Below are 16949 nucleotides of genomic sequence, written 5' to 3' on the forward strand. Positions count from 1 at the left end.
TTCTTCTTACTAACTTAATAATTAATGAAATGACTGCTAATATTACTGTAAATCACATTAGTGGATAAAACAGCAATATTTCCAATGTGCTGTCCATTGGCTGGCTTTTAAATGAAACCTCTCCATGATTCTGATGACAACATCTGCTGAAACATCTGGCTCATTAAGTCTCCTCTGAAATCTGAAGTTCACTGCAGCAATAACATTTCCAAAACAAAAGCTTTTAATTTGGCTCTGCCTTTTAAAAGCATGGATATCTTTTGTACTTTAATGACCGCAAACTACCAGTCCAGCATGACTGAATTATATTTCAGTATGTTCAAAGACCTAACAGTCAATTACTGCCTTCCTTAAACAGCTTTTTTAACACAAAAAAATTTAAATACAAATAAATAAGTTAATGTAAAATGAGTAATAATTAAGTACTGCTGCTGTTTACGGAACATGTTTATTGGCTGCATGTAAGGTACATTGCTCAGCAAGCATCACTGGGTCTTATAAATAAACTACAGTGAGAAATGATGCAGTTGCACATAGACTAAATAGTGCGAAATGTAGAAAAACAGTATCACCACATCACAATAGCAAAACACAAAGACACAAAGAAAAAACATATTGTTGAACTATCTGTGTGGTCTCAACCAAACCTCTTCAAAAATATATATATCTTTTGCATTTATCCTTTGCATTCTCAATTGCCTCTGGTTGTTTGTTTTTGAACACTAAATAATCTTCCTGAAAGCATGTCCACTACAAAGTTTATATTAGAAATAAATTAATTTCTTACACAGCAGTCAAAAATGTGTACTGTTTTAGTCATTTGGAACGAACTTATTCTACCTTGATGTACAAAATGCATCTGAGCTATGAATTCACTTGCTCTGTGGAAAGCATCTCCCTCTTATTTACTGATTTATTTGTGTGTGTCATGTTGCAATATGTGCAAAAATGTTTTTTTTTCTTTGTTTTTGTCTTTTATATATATTTCATATAATACACATTTTACTACACCTGATCTTTGATTGCCTTTAGCTTTTGTGTAAACAGAGATGTAGGTAAAAATTTAAATAATATGTAGCTTTTATATTTACAACAAGCAATCTGCAATAATAATAGTAATAATAATATAAAATACAACACGGACGTTAAGTACATGGTAACACTTTACAATAATCTGTCAACATCAGATAATGCATTGGTATCATGAGCTAACAATGAACAGTATTTTTACAGCATTTATTAATATAGTGGGATGTTAAATTTTAACAAGTTGCAATGTAATGACAACTATATGTCAATATTTTATATAATTAAAATAGCATTCATCTAGATTAATAAATACATTTGTTTATCATTAGTTTATGATAGTTAATGCATCTCTAATGCAAATTGTGAAACACTTTTAACAAATTGACCCTTATTATAATGTATCACCAAGGATATATATGAGCTCTCTGTACCAAAACAAAATAGGCATTCCTCAGATTCAACAAACCAAAGCAACATACATACTTTGGGCAGTACTTTCCTGTTTATCTTTTGTGTAAAAGAAAGTCCGACAAAAATAAGAGCCATTTCATCATTGTGCATTAAGATAATTCATCTGTTCCTTTGGAGTCATGAAGTTAAAGTTTCTAAGTTGGTAAGTTTCACCCTGCAGTGCACATTTCGTGCACATTGTGTGTATCCTGTATCTGTACGGACCTTCCATATGGATGGGTACTGACCTGTCAGTATGGAAACTATAAATGTCTAACTCATTAGAAGTCAAAGCCAAGCATCTTCTGCATTGTTGTTTGAAGAAACAGCTCTCAGGTCAGGCTGAGGTCAACGTAAACCCTCTAGTCTTGTCTGCCTCAAGGAAATAGGATGGAGGAGACAGAATCCTCACTGATCAGAGACAATCCATTTGACAGGCCCAGGAAATGGAATACAGCATTCTGAAAAATAATAGGGTACTCAGAAGTCCTTCCTCCAGTGTTCTGGGAGACTTCCTATGGCTGCATTGCCACTTATTACCCTACAGTCGTGGCCAAAAGTATTAGCAGCGACACAAACGTTGTGTTTTGCTAAATTGACTACTTAAGCTGTTATGGTGTTCATTCATATAGTTTCTACAAGTATTGGCATTGACATAATCTACAAGCAATGTGAATGAACACCACAACAGCTTAAGTAACGCATTTTGCAAAACATAAAATTTGTGTCACTGCCAAAACTTTTGGCCATGACTGTAAAAAAAGATAATCAAATTACCAAAGACAAATCAAATAGAATAGCTTCATGTAAAACGTGGCCCTTGAGATCAAATAGAGCAAGACTCTTTCATAAAATTTGAGAGATACAGATTTGCAAGAGTTATGTTCGGGAAGGATTCAGATAGCTACTATTGCAGTTATTTGAAGGAAATGATGGTAGCACTTTATTTAACAGTCCTGTTCCTCATGTACATACTATGTACTTATTATAGTAATTACAATAACTATGTAATAACTAGGTACTAACCCTGAACCTACCCCTAAACCTAATCATACCCCTTGTAGTTACCTTGTGTTACCAGAACTTTTTTTGTAAAATAAAGTGCAACCGAAATCACTATCATCAAGGTGAGTCCCTTGGAAAAGAGGAGATGAAATATTGCCCTGTCTCGAAATTTGGTCCTTGATGAGGAAGTTTGATAAATTTTCAAAAAAATAAAATAATAATAATAATAATACAAAAATATCCCCTGTTCACGGTCATAATAGCCAAGACTTTGAGAAAACCGATGAACTGGGAATTGGTTTTTCCCTCTTAAAAAAAAAAAAAAAGAGTCATCGAAAAATGCATCAACAGGTGAGATGGAGATGACTCCTCATGCAGTGACTTGCTTTTCTTCTCTTCCCCGCTGTACTCCTCCTTTGCTCTCCTTCTTCTGTTTGGAGGAGGAAAATACCAGCCTTCTTGGCTTGCTTTGCTCCTGTCTTGCCCCAGACCGTCATCTATCCCTGTAATGGCAGCAAAACAACCAGTTAAAGTATGTGGAGCTGATTTGGCAGATAAACTTACTCTTCGTCTGTCAGTTCGTGCTAACCCAGACCACTCTCCCATATGGTCAGATTTTGAACAGAAGGGAAAGAGAACAGTATGTGACTGAGCAAACTCTTCCCTCTGTGTGGAACTGATTAAGAAGTGCATGGAGGCCAAGACTCCTGCTTTATCTAGCTTTCATTTTCCTATTTTACCTATTACGGTAGTGCTCGATTACTAGAATGTACCGCCTACAGGTTGGGATCCATAAAAATGGGTGGTTTATAGATTCTGGCCTCCACTACAGTGAAAAAAGGTACTATTTGTTTCACTTTTTATTTGTTTCTTGCTTTTAGAGACCTGGCACTATAATGGTGTTTCCCAATCGGCAAACTGTTTTAAACTGATTTACTTCTCAAGAGCGAAAATCTTCTGTTTTTTATCAATTATTCCTTCCAAAGCATTTATTTTGTTCTCCAGAGGCATTAAGATGACATTTGTAGTTTGTAGGTTTTCTCTTAAAAATATCTTTCCTTATAATAAAATAAAACTGCATTTAAATAAAATCTCCAAGTAGTTCTAAAAAATAAGTACTAAGATACTATTCCATTTCTTTGGTGTTCATATCGTCCCCTCACATTTCATAACTTAACACATTCAGTCCAGTGCCACGGCTTTGTTTGCATATGAATCTGAGAATAATGTGGAATCAAACTCCTACGTGTCGCGACCGCAGGCTTGTCCCATTGCCCAGGGAGGTGCTGACACACACAGCAGCTGGTGCATTTTGTGTCTTGTCATGACAGGTCAAAATCTGCCACAACCCTTAAAGCTATCTGAAGGTGAGATACAGGCCTGTGCTTTAAATAACACAGTAATAATAGAATGGTCTATTCGGCTGCTTCAGAGGTTTGATGACCTAGTGAAATTTTGGTTTGACTGTGTTCAGTCATGAAGGTCATTTGAGTAATATAATATAAAACATTCAACCACTTTATTACATTTTTGCCATGAACCTACACAGGAATATTGATTTTAGAGCTGTAGCAAAGCAAGCAATAATGTAGATTTCAGATTATTTGCACATTGATACACATTATGCAACAGTTAGTCCCAGTCTTCGAATTTGATTTTGCAGAATGAAGTTCCACAACTGCTTCTGTTACTGCTACAGAAAGACAGACAGTGAGTGACTTTCTGTAAGATGCACTGATACACCAATAGGCGGCAACAAGTTTATTTTTTGAATGAGCCTGTCCTCCAACAAAAAACGACCATATAGGTCATTTGTGAAAGCAGCTTATTACAACCTATATTTACATTTTAAAGTTAAGTGCCCTCTAGCGAGTGTAAAAATAATGACAATATCGTATTGTGTCTGTTGCCATGAAATGATGTATAATGTCATTACCAATCAAAATGTTTAAATGGAATGTGTGGACTTTTGACACCGATCACAGTAATTTGTACATATTTTACTAGGTGGCTTTAATTACTCGAATGACCTCACCTAACCCCACACCTAAACCTACACCTCACAGAAATCATGCAAAATTATTATTTATAGAGCATATACATTTTATGAGCAGATGCGTTCTTTGGGATCGAACCCATGATTGCATGGTTACACATAGTCGTATAATGCAATACTCTACCAACTGAGCTACACGAAACCCACATTATATCGCAAATAAAAGAGTTCAAAACATTAATATGAAAATGTCCTGTTGCCAATAGGGGCACAATTGTAGTATATGCTCTGATGGGTCGTATTTCAGGGATTTGGACAAACGACCAATACGAGCGTATTGGTTGGAGGACAGGTTGTTTTTAAGTCATTCATCCAATCAATTCAATCAAAAACATTGATTAATTTAGAAACAAAATGTGTAAATAGCTTTATTAATGAGTCAATCAATCTTTCATTGAAATGGTTCATTTAAAACAGATTAATTCAGGTAAGAAACAGGTGACTGGCTTAATGCGTGAGTGATTGAAACATTTATTCAACCAATTTGTTCAAACACTGTAAACATTCAAAATCGCATACTCGCAGAGTAGGTAAGGCATACTTATTTAGAAGTAATTACTTTTTAGTGACCTTGGATAGTACAGTGTCCATCAAATGCATACTTCATAATCTCACCAGAAATGTCTGTTTTATGAATACTTAATTGGGCATACTACTCTGTTTACATAATGTTTAACCAATTGTGGATATAGCAACTAATTAATTGAGAAAAGAACCACGCTATTGTGTGTTGCTCATATTCATAACAGCTGATTTTCCATCGGCTTAGTTTGGAAGTGTTTTCATTCACGGAATCAGTCTAGAAAAAAATATTGTGTCTGAAATTTAATGCCCTCATTATTAACTTAAATTTTATGGAACTGTTGAAGTGCAAAAGCAGTAGGCCTATAATGCACAGAGATATTGGCATCTCTATGAACATCAGCACTCCAAAGTCTCGAAAGCATGTTCTATTGCTTAAATAAAAACAAAGAAAACGTGAAGTGAATGATACTATCCCTTAATCAGAGAGGTTTGTGGCTATACTGTATGTGCAGCTGTCAGTTGCTATTCAGGCTATTTCTCTGGGCAATGAGAGAGTCACCAAAGCCCTCATCCGAGGAATTATCACAGTGGGATTTCAGCAAGGTAACATCTGCTGGACAGACCAGCTGCGGGCAGCCCAACCGATAACAGATTAGCGCACAGATTGTTTACACTGCATTCGATTTCCAACTGTTTGAATTACATTAGCTGTGCAACGGGCTTCCCAAAAATCTCTGAGGTCCCACCAACTAAAATTACAGATGGTCCAAAATTCTGAATGTTTTGCTCTTAAAACCTATAATAAATTGCACATCTGACACTAACCATTCTGTGGATATTTCTGAGCAAATTCATACAGCAGACTTGTTCTCCATTAGTTCTTGTTTAGATTTTCCAAAATAGACTTCTCTCCTGGTGTGCGCAATAAGCGACCGTTCTCCGGAATAGGCAAGAACAGGAAGACAACATCATTATATGCCAGCAGTCTTTAGAAATGAGCCCAAAATAAATGAAGCTTGTGCTCATTATGAACAGAATGACTTTGCATCAGGGCCAGAAGATCAGGGGCTGAGCAGCCAGGCAGAGCAGCCTACAAACTCCTTACTGTGATTACTAGGAAATAATGAAGAAATGTCATCACAGGGTGAAAGAAAGAACGGGAAATCCTATAAATTAGATTTAGTCAAGCACCAAGCATAATCTTGACTGTTAGCACCTATACTAGCATTGTATGGGTGATGCCCTGAATTCTGAGTACATTCTGCTTGGACAAAATGGAACTCCTTGAGGTCAGTTGGCATTTTGTATGGTCCTTTCACACTACTCAAAGTCAATCCAATCATTTGCGAAAATACAATGCAGAAAGAAAATGTGGAAAAAGTTTTTGACATTCTCTTATTCCAGGAGCATAGCTCACACACCACTCTGTGTCTGTTCTTGGGCTTTGGTTGATGTAGTGATTATTTTTAGGAGCAGTGGCAATTGACATAAATTCTGCTAAACTTGCTCCAGCCTTTAAAGAATTCAATACCTGTTTAACTCCATACTGTTTATACATCACAGTACCCTAAGTTTTTTTTTTTTTACTTAGTATGTCTAATTATTTATAAGGCATGTTTGACCCAACTTACTATATATTTCCGTTCTGGCCCAGTGGCCTTATTTCAAAGGATCTATGGAGATAAGAGATCCCTGTTATGATTTAGATCATAGATTCCACTCTTTAGGCGTTTGAAGAGCCTTTGAACTTTTTTTTTCATCATCAAAAGAAGTTCTAAAGAAAAGTACTTTTAAAATCTGTTTAAAATCATGTATTTCCACATTGGAATTGAATCGTAGCAGTAGAAAAATAAAAGCAGTTTCATTTTGCATGCAATAGGTTTAAAAACAGACAAACTTTTGTTACCATTGTCTGACTTATCTACTTTTCAAATGACCCAGAATGCTCTGTGGCTTTATTTCTTATCTGTCCTCCCTGTTCCTCTCTGTGCTTTGTACATATTTGTACATATTTATAGGTCACAAAGAGCTCTGTTTCTTTTTCAACATCAGCCCCATATAAAACTGTTTATTGACACATTGACTATTTTCTCAACAACAATGAAAAGCACTGGATGATTATAAAAAATATATATATATATGTATAAGAAAATTTGTTTTAGGGAGATATTTTTCCAAACGGTGGTGTTAGTCACCTAGGTTTTCTGTTTTCTCTCTTCTTGCCTGAAGGATAAGCCTGCTAGATTTATCTCTCATTTAACTGTTCAGAATTTGAGGCAATTCAAATAGGAATCTATGGAAAATAACAGGGAAAAATGCATAAAAACACGTATTGTTTTTGTGATCTGATTGATGGACTAATGCATTACACTAGTAAATCTTTTGTGTTTTTTTCTGACTAGATCAAGCTGTTGGGATATAACGTTTGGCTGGCAGTGGAAAGCCATAATGCGGTACATTGTGATGTGGTCTGTGGAACGACCTGAAATGCTGCGTAAATCAGCGAGATGCAGACAGAAAGAGACAGGCTAGAAACTGAGGGAAGGGCAAACAGCCAGTGAGCACATAAGCAACAATCGAATGTCAACAGGTGCCATGATTCTCTCTCTCACTCTCATTCTCCTTATCAGCTGTGTTCCATCTATCGTGTGCCGGGCAAAGTAATCCTGGCTAGTACACCCCTACAGCACGCCAACTGAATCGTATTGCCAAAGCTTCCTCATCAGAGTGCTTTCATTTGCAGGTTAGAAAAGAGGGACTGTGTATAATGTGAGGAGGATTTCTAAATCAAGTCCTTGTGTTATGTGCGAGAGGATTTTTAAATAAAGTTACTGCCATTATTATAAGTATTATGATATGTGTTACACATCCTCCTGATATAGAGATGGCATGTGGGTGCAGTGTTCACTTACGTATGTCACGAAACCTGGTTTCCAGCATCACCTCCGTCCCATTCTCATTTCAGTTAATCCCAGCAGATTTCAACCACTGTGCTTATCGGTGTACCGCAGGACACTCTACATTTTCCCCTGTCTTTGGGTTGCAGAGCTGAAGAGCACTGTGTGATTATGTGTGTTGAGACCCCTGTGGGATTATCTCGCTTAGTGACACTGTGTTTCAGTCACAATTCTTTTTCTAGTTACCATGCAAGCATGACATATCACAAGAGGGCTTTTACCCTGACAGCTTGAGATATGTATATATTGAGGCCTGAGTGAGCTCAAATTGGATGGGGTAGCTCCACATGGGTTGTAGAGAAGGGGACCTAACTATTACTTTAAGTCGGCACTAGAAGAAGGCAAACATGACCATTTAAATGTTTGGTGTCAATAAGGTGTTTTAATGTTTTTTCAGTGTTTACAGTAAAAACAGTAGTGAAATATTATTACAATTTAAAATTAAGTATCTCTAAAGTTTCAAATGCCTATGTTCAGTTGGAATATATTCTAATTTAAATGGCAAAATAAAAATAAAAGATTTTCTGTATTTTAGATAACATGACCCTTCAGAAATCATTCTAATATATTGATTTTGGTGTTCAATAAATATGTTGTATCGTTATCAATGTTAAAAACTGCTGCATTGCATTCATTGATGAATAGAAAGTTTATTTAAATGTTAAAGTTTTTGCGTTTATTTAAATTATTAATCTTTTGCAACTTTATAAATCTTTCTGGTCACGTTTAATCAATTAAATGGGTCCTTGCTGAATATAAGTATTGATTTAGAAAAAAATATTGGCTAAAACTGATAAATAAAAAAACTGGGAGAGATTTGTAAGTAATTATAATCTCAATATGTTTAGTGACAGCAGCTATAGGATTTACAGGTAACGTTTTAATGTTTTAAGGTAACATTTTATATCCTGGTTTAAAATTGTATTGAAATCGGCATTTAGTTTTGTTTAATTTGAAATGTTACATCCACTTGTAACTTATTTCACCTTTATGTAAAAAAAGAACAAAAAGAAAAAAAAAGAAAAGAAAGAAAAACAATATGAATGACCAGATGGGGAGAGATGCAACAATACTTCCTAGAATGTTTTATCAAACTATTCTTTTCATTTTTTTAAACAAGGGGATTGCTTTTCAAGGACACTCTAGAGACTTTATTTTTGTTGTTGTTGCTGTTTTTTTTTTCTCTTCATGGAAAAACATCCACGAAAGTTCATGAATGGGTAAAGTAAAGCTCTGGATTGGGGGTCTCAACAGAAGTACTGATGATGGCTGGTTCATGGTTTCATACGAGCAGCAGCTAAAGCAGCGGGTGAATGGGAATATGTGTACACCCGTACCATAGTGTTCTCTTTTTAAGTAAACCCTGCAGTGAAGTCTCTTTCGCTGAGATCAGAGGAAGTTTTTTTTTTTCCCCAGTTACCATTTCCTTAGTTGTTATGATGGTGACGCACGAAAACAGTAGCTCTTTGTTGTTTAAAAGGTGTGTGTGGGGGGGGGGGGGGGGTGCATTTCATGAATCTTGAAAAGAATTTGGTTTTAAGTGTTTTTGTTTCTCAGACATTGCTATATGTCCTCTACCGATGATATGTGGAGGGTAAAGAAGTTCTTCTTTATATTTCAAATGGATGGTCAATATTGTACATCATGCATCAAACAAGTGAACCTGGGGCACTAATGTCTGATGCTTGTTTCTTCCCCTTTGTGACTCATTCACTCAATCAGCTCCATCTGTAGCGCTGTACATTGCACATATATACTATACACTCAGAAAGATACTAACATGCACCTATTCACAAAAATGCTGTATACGCAATACACACTCCATTGTGTGCTGGACCACCAGGATATTGCACACCTTTTCAATAACATGCAGATTTTTCAAAACCAGCCCGCCTCAATTCACTCTATATAAAACTACTTTTTATTTTGCAGAGGTAATTAGAATCAGCAGCTGACATTTATCTGCTGTGGTTTTAATATGATGGACATTATATTTTACAGACTTGTATTTAATGTATTAAAGATGTGTATGAAGAAACACTAATCATAGCATCCAGCGAGTCAGTCACAAAGCTCCACTGAGACTGCCGTGGCAATTAGGCTGCTGTAGGTTGCCGAGGCTGAAAGGCAGGTCGCAAGTAGCTAAGCACATGGCATATTTGTCAGTGACAATTTACTCTGAGTCCATGTCTGAGGAAAAATACCAGCTGACAGGGATACTCTTTAACTCATGCTTCATCCGAAATATTGCTGCCACATGTGTTTTGGGCACCTTTTCAGTTTTCATCTGTTTATTATTACTCTGAACATAGCCTAAACATCCTGTATACCTTTGCAAGGTTATTGATGGTAAGATAAGATTAAGATAAGATAAGATAAGATAAGATAAATGAATTACTGTAATCCATTTGCACTAATTTTCAATTATAACTGTCAGAACAACTACATTTCCAACCTAATTTAAACAGAACCTCATGACAGACTGCGTCTAGACTCACTAAGCCAGTTTTTGGCTTGACTGAGCAAACAATTGAGCCAAAAGCAGTTACCTTCTCTGGTAATTGCTATTTATGTGATTTGTGCATATTATTTTGGTTAGGAAGAAGGGAGAAAAAAATCTGGTATAAATCTCATAGTATATGGTGGGGTCCAAAAGTCTTTTAAAAAATTAGCAAAATCAATAATAAATATTTGTTATTCTACACTTTTTTTTCCAGCCAGTAATCGAAAGTTTTATAGTTATAAAGTTTTTCATAAAATTGTTATAACAACATAATTTTAATATAATTTTAATATTATATAAAACATTGCAAATATATTTGTTTTATATAATATGATTTATTTTTTGTAAAATTAGAACAGTTTTTAATGAATACTTTTATCTAGCAAGAATACATTAAATTGTAAATATCCTTACATTCACTTTGGATCAATGATAAAAAAAAAAAAAGAAAAAAAAAATTAAATAAATGCTGTTCTTTTAAACTTTCAGTGCAAATAAGAATCCTGAAAAAAAAAAAAAAAAAAAAAAAAACGCTTCATGGTTTCCACACAAATATTACGCGTCACAACTGTTTTCAACACTGATAATAATAATAATAAAGAAATTTTTGGTTCATATTAGAGTGATTTTTGAAAGATCATGTGTAATGACTACAGAAAATTTAGCTGTTTTATCACATGAATAAATTACGTTTTAAAAATATATTAAAATAGAAAAAGTTGTTGTTGAAAAATGTTATTTTACATTATGACTGTTTTTACTATATAAGTCAAATAAATAATTGGGGAGTATAAAAGACTTCTTTCATGAACATAAAAAATCTTTCTGACCCCAAATTATACTGTCTTGCATCATCATTAGGCTACAAAAACACTATTAATAATACCCCAGCATGAACCTTTCTGGCTCATAATTCACTAAAACTGCGTAACACTCTGGAGTATAGTACTTACTATTGACTTGATAGTTAAATCACATAATTGTCATCTGCAGTTCCTTTCACGTTCCCATCACAGTTTATTCCACAATCTTGTGCCATTTTATGTACTATTATTTTTCTTAAAGGAATTTAAAGAGTCATAGTTAGGTATAAAGTGTGATTGTGTGCTGGCATTGAGTATAAATTACCTGAATTTCATCGAAATTCAAGGTTTCAGCAGCTGAGCTCTCAAGCTCTGCTGAGCTACAGTCCCATTTTTTTTTTTTTTTTCTGGTTATGATTCTGCCTAACAGGAGCAGCAAAACTAGAAACACTGGGGCACACTTGCATTACTTACGTGCCATCCTTCAATAAGCAGGATAATGCCACATAGGGAACCATGCAAAACAAAGTCAGGGTTCAGTGACACAAGTGGAAAATAAGTTTCAACTGTATTTCAGAAAAAAAGACCCCTGGAGAAAACTCAGAACACATGAAGAGACCGAATTGTATAATTAAATACTGTTTGTATTTTGTCCAGGATCTATGACTGAATCACAAGTGGAAATAATTAAATCTTCAAGCAGCTTTGCAGATGTTTTTCTAACTAATATCAAGTTGTTTACTCCAATGTCACACACATGTAGCCATGAAGAACAACGTGTAATCACTGTTCACTTTTAGGAGAAACATGAATAATGTCATAACGTTGTCATGTTCTAGGTGTCCTTTTAAACTAATGCTTGCCATAAATAGCCATTGCTCCAAAATACTTTTCCATGGCATAATGTCTCAGAAGTGCAGAGATAGGATGGGTACTAATTGGAACACGTGATCTTGAAGGCCACAGGTGATATATTCAATGGTCAGGGCTTTTAATGCTTATATGAGATAAGGGATAGAAGGGTACCACTGTCATGAGTGGTTTCTGGCACACAGCTTGGCACGATTATGTGTTTGCTAACTGACCCATATCAAATGAAATCTTAATTAGTTCAAGAGGAAAAATAAACTTTCATCTGTGCCATTAAAATATTTCCAGCCCAGGTTTATACTCACAAACATAAAGATTTATTCACACCACGGGTGCGCTGAATAATTACCAGGGATGCAGGAAATAACAGGCAGTATCTCAGCATCTCAGAAAGAGCACATCTGTGATTAACATCACAGAACCGGTGAAGAAAAAGACTAACTGAAGGGCAGCCAGTCCAACAGCCATTTCTTAGTGAAGTTTGATAAGATAAACCATCTGTGGACCTTCATGTTCTTGAATTCTTTTAAATTTGTTAAAAAAATTTTACAGCTGGAACATCTGATGTATAAATTCAGTCTGTGAATGATTTCTCTTTTGTGCAAGCCATTACCTTCTTAACAACTGAACTACACGTTAAAAATTAGTAAAACAAATGTGTACACTACAGATTTCATTACAACGAAAATAGACATTTTAAAGTGGACGGCTTGATTATTTCTCAAAATGAGTGATTGCACTTAAGTAGTCGTACAGGATAGTAATATATTCATTTTGTCCCTTCACATGGCAATCAACTGGTGCAATAATAATAATAACAATAAAAAACATCACAACAAATACGACCACGACAACAAAACACAGGAATTAACAGTGCACCATGTTTCTTATATTAAAATTCATAGAACATATTTATATTTATGTTTCAAATAATTGTTTACGATCATGACAGCATTTGAAATAAAAGATCTAGTAAAAGCTCGAACAGTCTTCCACTTGAGCACTCGATATCGTCTGCCTGAGCAGAGCAGTTCAAATCTGAATACAAAATATGAGATTTATCATCTAAGACAGTCAATGATATTTTTCTTACACAAAGCAGATACTGTACTGTACCCCCAACTGTATAGAGTCTGTAATCTTTGACCCCAAATTAACAATGCTTTGCATCTGGGATCGACTTTTAACATTTAATCTGTAAAACCAACAAATCACAGCAAAATTCAAAACATCTAAAAAAAAAAAAATTATCAAAATAGATTTATCCACATCAAAGGTCTTAAGCTTCCTCAATAAATTTATTTTTTAGCTTATCATCAATAACTTTACCCAAATACTTGCATGAATTGATATTCTCGACTCATTTACCTTCAATAACTACTTTAGATTGGATATCAACAGAATCAGGCTTAACAGCACTGTATCATCGGCATATTTAATAATGTGTCTGCCTGGATATTGACTTCTGGACCTGTCTGTATAGAAAATAAATAAAAGAGGTGAAAGAATATAACCTTGGGAGCAACCAACTGATGAGTAAATACAGAGCGTATTCTCCATTTACATGTACTATTTCACTTAGGAACATCAAATTCACAGATGTTCAGCTAAACGAAATGGTTGAACAGTGTTAAATGCGGATGCAAAATCTATAAATAATAAACGAACATGATTCTTACCAGTACAACATGTTTATATATGTTTATATGCTGCAATCCAAGTTTTAATAATTCTCTCTTAGCACTTCAGTCTGAAATCGTTAATTTGTCTGTCTCACAAAAGTGAATATAAGATCAGCTAACTCATCCACAAAAGAAGATTTAAACATGTCCAATTCAGTGCGATTAAAGAAATCCTGTAGCTCTAAAATGTCTCATTATTCCATGTTTGAGATGACCTGATTAGTGGTCTTGCTCTCTGCAACATTGATTTATAACATGGTTGCAAAGAGACTGCATTATGGTCCACACAACCAATAGAAGTTCTAGGAAAAATCTATATGCATTCTGTATTGACCCATAACATAGATGAAGTGTTTTAGGATGGTGTGTATAGGACAGTCGATTTATTGCTGGAAATTTAAAATTCCCTCCAAAGAACACTTGTTAAAATCACCCATGATGAAATGATAAAAGCATCCAGTGAATGGAACTGAATGCATCTTCTGAACATCAGACTTCCGAAGGAGGTATACCACTGACATATAAACTTGCTGAAATTCTCTTGGCAAATAGAAAGGCCGGATAGATATAGTCAATAGTTCTGTGATACACATTTTCTCATGAACAATCACTGTCTTTGCCCATCGATTGTTCACGTGCAGACAGACACCTCCTCCTTGAGACTTCCTTGTGACTGAAGAGTCATGGTCCAGCTGTAGAGATGCTTCAAAACCATCCAAAGACAGCTCAGTGTCACAATCATTCCCGTTGAACTAGGTCTCTGTTAGTGCAATCACACAAGCATCTCTGTACTCCCGTAGACAGCACACATTTGCTTGCAGTTCATTTATTTTTACTTCATTGGGATTTACATAAAAGCTCTTCACATACATTCTTTTTTAATTACTTTTAAATCAACAGTGATTAGTCGAGTGTAAATTAATTTTCTGAGAGTCATTTCTGATTGCAATAATAATAAAAAATTCCTGTAGTGCATCTATACTTATACTGATACTGAAGGAATCAAAACAGCATTGAACCTCTTCAACTTTCATTTTATGTGACCCTGGACCGCAAAACCAGTCATATGCTCTTATTTCATAAAGCTGAATAAATACGCTTTCAATTGATGTATGGTTTGTTAGGATAGGACAATATTTGACTGAGATACAAATATTTGAAAATCTGTAATCTGAGGGTGCAATAAATAAATAATTAAATAAATATTGAGAAAATTGACTTTAAGGTTGTCCAAATGAATTTTACTAAATCAAAAAGTTTTTTATACATTTATGTTACGAAATTTACAAAATATCTTCATGGAACATGATCTTTACATAATATCCTAATGATTTTTGGCATAAAAGAAAAAAAATTCATTTTGACCAATACAATGTATTGTTGGCTATTAAAAGAAGATAAAAGAAGGTCATACAGTTTTGAAACGGAAAGCTGGTGAGTAAATGATGACAGATTTCCATCCTTTGAAAAATCTCCAAGAATTGATTGGACATGTTTCAGATGCCATCCTTGCACCCCACAAAATCGACATTTTAGTGAAATAATGACGCATAAACTGTCAGATACAGTAGCAGCCCAATGTGCTGTCAACATCAGTGCATGCTTGGCTGAAGTTTGTATCAAGAGCACATAGCTGTTACAAGAGCTGCATCCATGAGCACTCTTCTGAAACTTAAGATGAAGAATGGGACACCATACAGTGCCTTGGTTTTCAAGGACAAACACACATGCCCATCTTAAGATATCAAGTGCATGTCAAGTGTGCCATTTGGGACAGAGCCACTGTCATGCCATTATTTTTCCAAGAAAGTCAGAAATGCATTTGTACATATTAGAATGTAAGAATGTAAACTAAGACTAAAAGCAAACGACTAGTGATGTTATTTAATGCCACTTAGATTGTTTCACTCAGTGGAGGAATTTTCTGCCTGACGTCTTCTGTAGAAAATCCAGCGAAGATACAATTAGGAAAATTCAGGCACCATTTCAACCTTCAACTCCTATAAACACATTTTGATAAGCTTTGCATCTGCCAGGCACCCACTTATACTCACACATGGTCTTTTTTTTTATATCAGCCAGTGGCAGATAATATAGTGTTTTTGCCTGCCTTTGTATTTACATGTTTTCAGTTTAGAGTTAATCTTCAGTTATATTTTTCATGGGATTTAGGATGTCTGCCAAGTTTCTTGAGCAATCTGACATACTGCACTTCATAATATGACACATTCCTGCTTCTTGGACAGCTTACATGATGTCTAGTGTATGACATTTAGTCTGAGCCATCAATTCATTTTAGGCTTTTACCCAAATCATTGGGAAAGACATGACCCAAGTTTTTTTTTTTTTAAGCAGCTTAGTCAACCAGCTAAATCTAGATGTTTTCTAGATGTCCCCCATTACATACCAATCATTTCTGAATAATATACACATCCATTTCTAAATGAATCATTATGGAACTAATGATCATATTAAAAATAGTCTGTGATTTTTTTTTTTTTTTTTTAAGGAACAGAATGTCAAATGCCCTGTTTCTCAACAGCATCCAGTCACAGTTAAGACCAGGCAGTGAAAAGGCATTTTTACACATGGAACAGCAATCCCTCATATTCAATAAAAAAAAAAAAAAAAAAAAAAAAAAAAGATAATTTAAATAATCACTTTTATGTATTCACATGTATTTGAGTTTCAGCATAAATAATTTAACAGATTTTATCATTTGATATTTTTCCATTAGAGTTTTCCCTCACCTCCAAAATCCACATTTAACTCATGCAAGCATGTAATTGAATAAATTAGGCTTAAGCAAATGAACTAATAGGCCTAGTAACTGAAACAACTCTATTATTGGAATATTCCACTAATAGAGTTCACTGAATCTTCAGTAAAGCACATTTAGTACAGATGTGATCATTATAGCAAGTGTTATGTGGTTTTTTGATGTATTTTGTTAAGGGGTAAGTGATTATTGGGATGCCTCAGGAGTCTGACCACAGAGGAGACAGCCAGCTGTGAATTGAAGAGCATATCTCCAGGGAACATAACATAAGCCTGCAATATGATCTGAGC

The 16949-nt window shown here is 34.9% G+C and overlaps 1 protein-coding gene across 1 annotated transcript in view; it reads right to left on the reverse strand.

The window, feature by feature from the left end:
• Positions 1–439: 439 nt before the first annotated feature.
• LOC113111500 (urotensin-2 receptor) overlaps positions 440–16949 on the reverse strand; it is a 29960-nt gene continuing 13450 nt past the window's right edge. Inside the window, exon 3 of the mRNA XM_026276271.1 lies at positions 440–2987. The gene's annotated coding sequence lies outside the window, so the exon portion shown is untranslated. The remainder of the gene's footprint in view (positions 2988–16949) is intronic.

The sequence above is a fragment of the Carassius auratus genome, chromosome 12 (assembly GCF_003368295.1).
Source record: "Carassius auratus strain Wakin chromosome 12, ASM336829v1, whole genome shotgun sequence".
In the NCBI taxonomy this organism is placed as follows: Eukaryota; Metazoa; Chordata; class Actinopteri; order Cypriniformes; family Cyprinidae; genus Carassius; species Carassius auratus.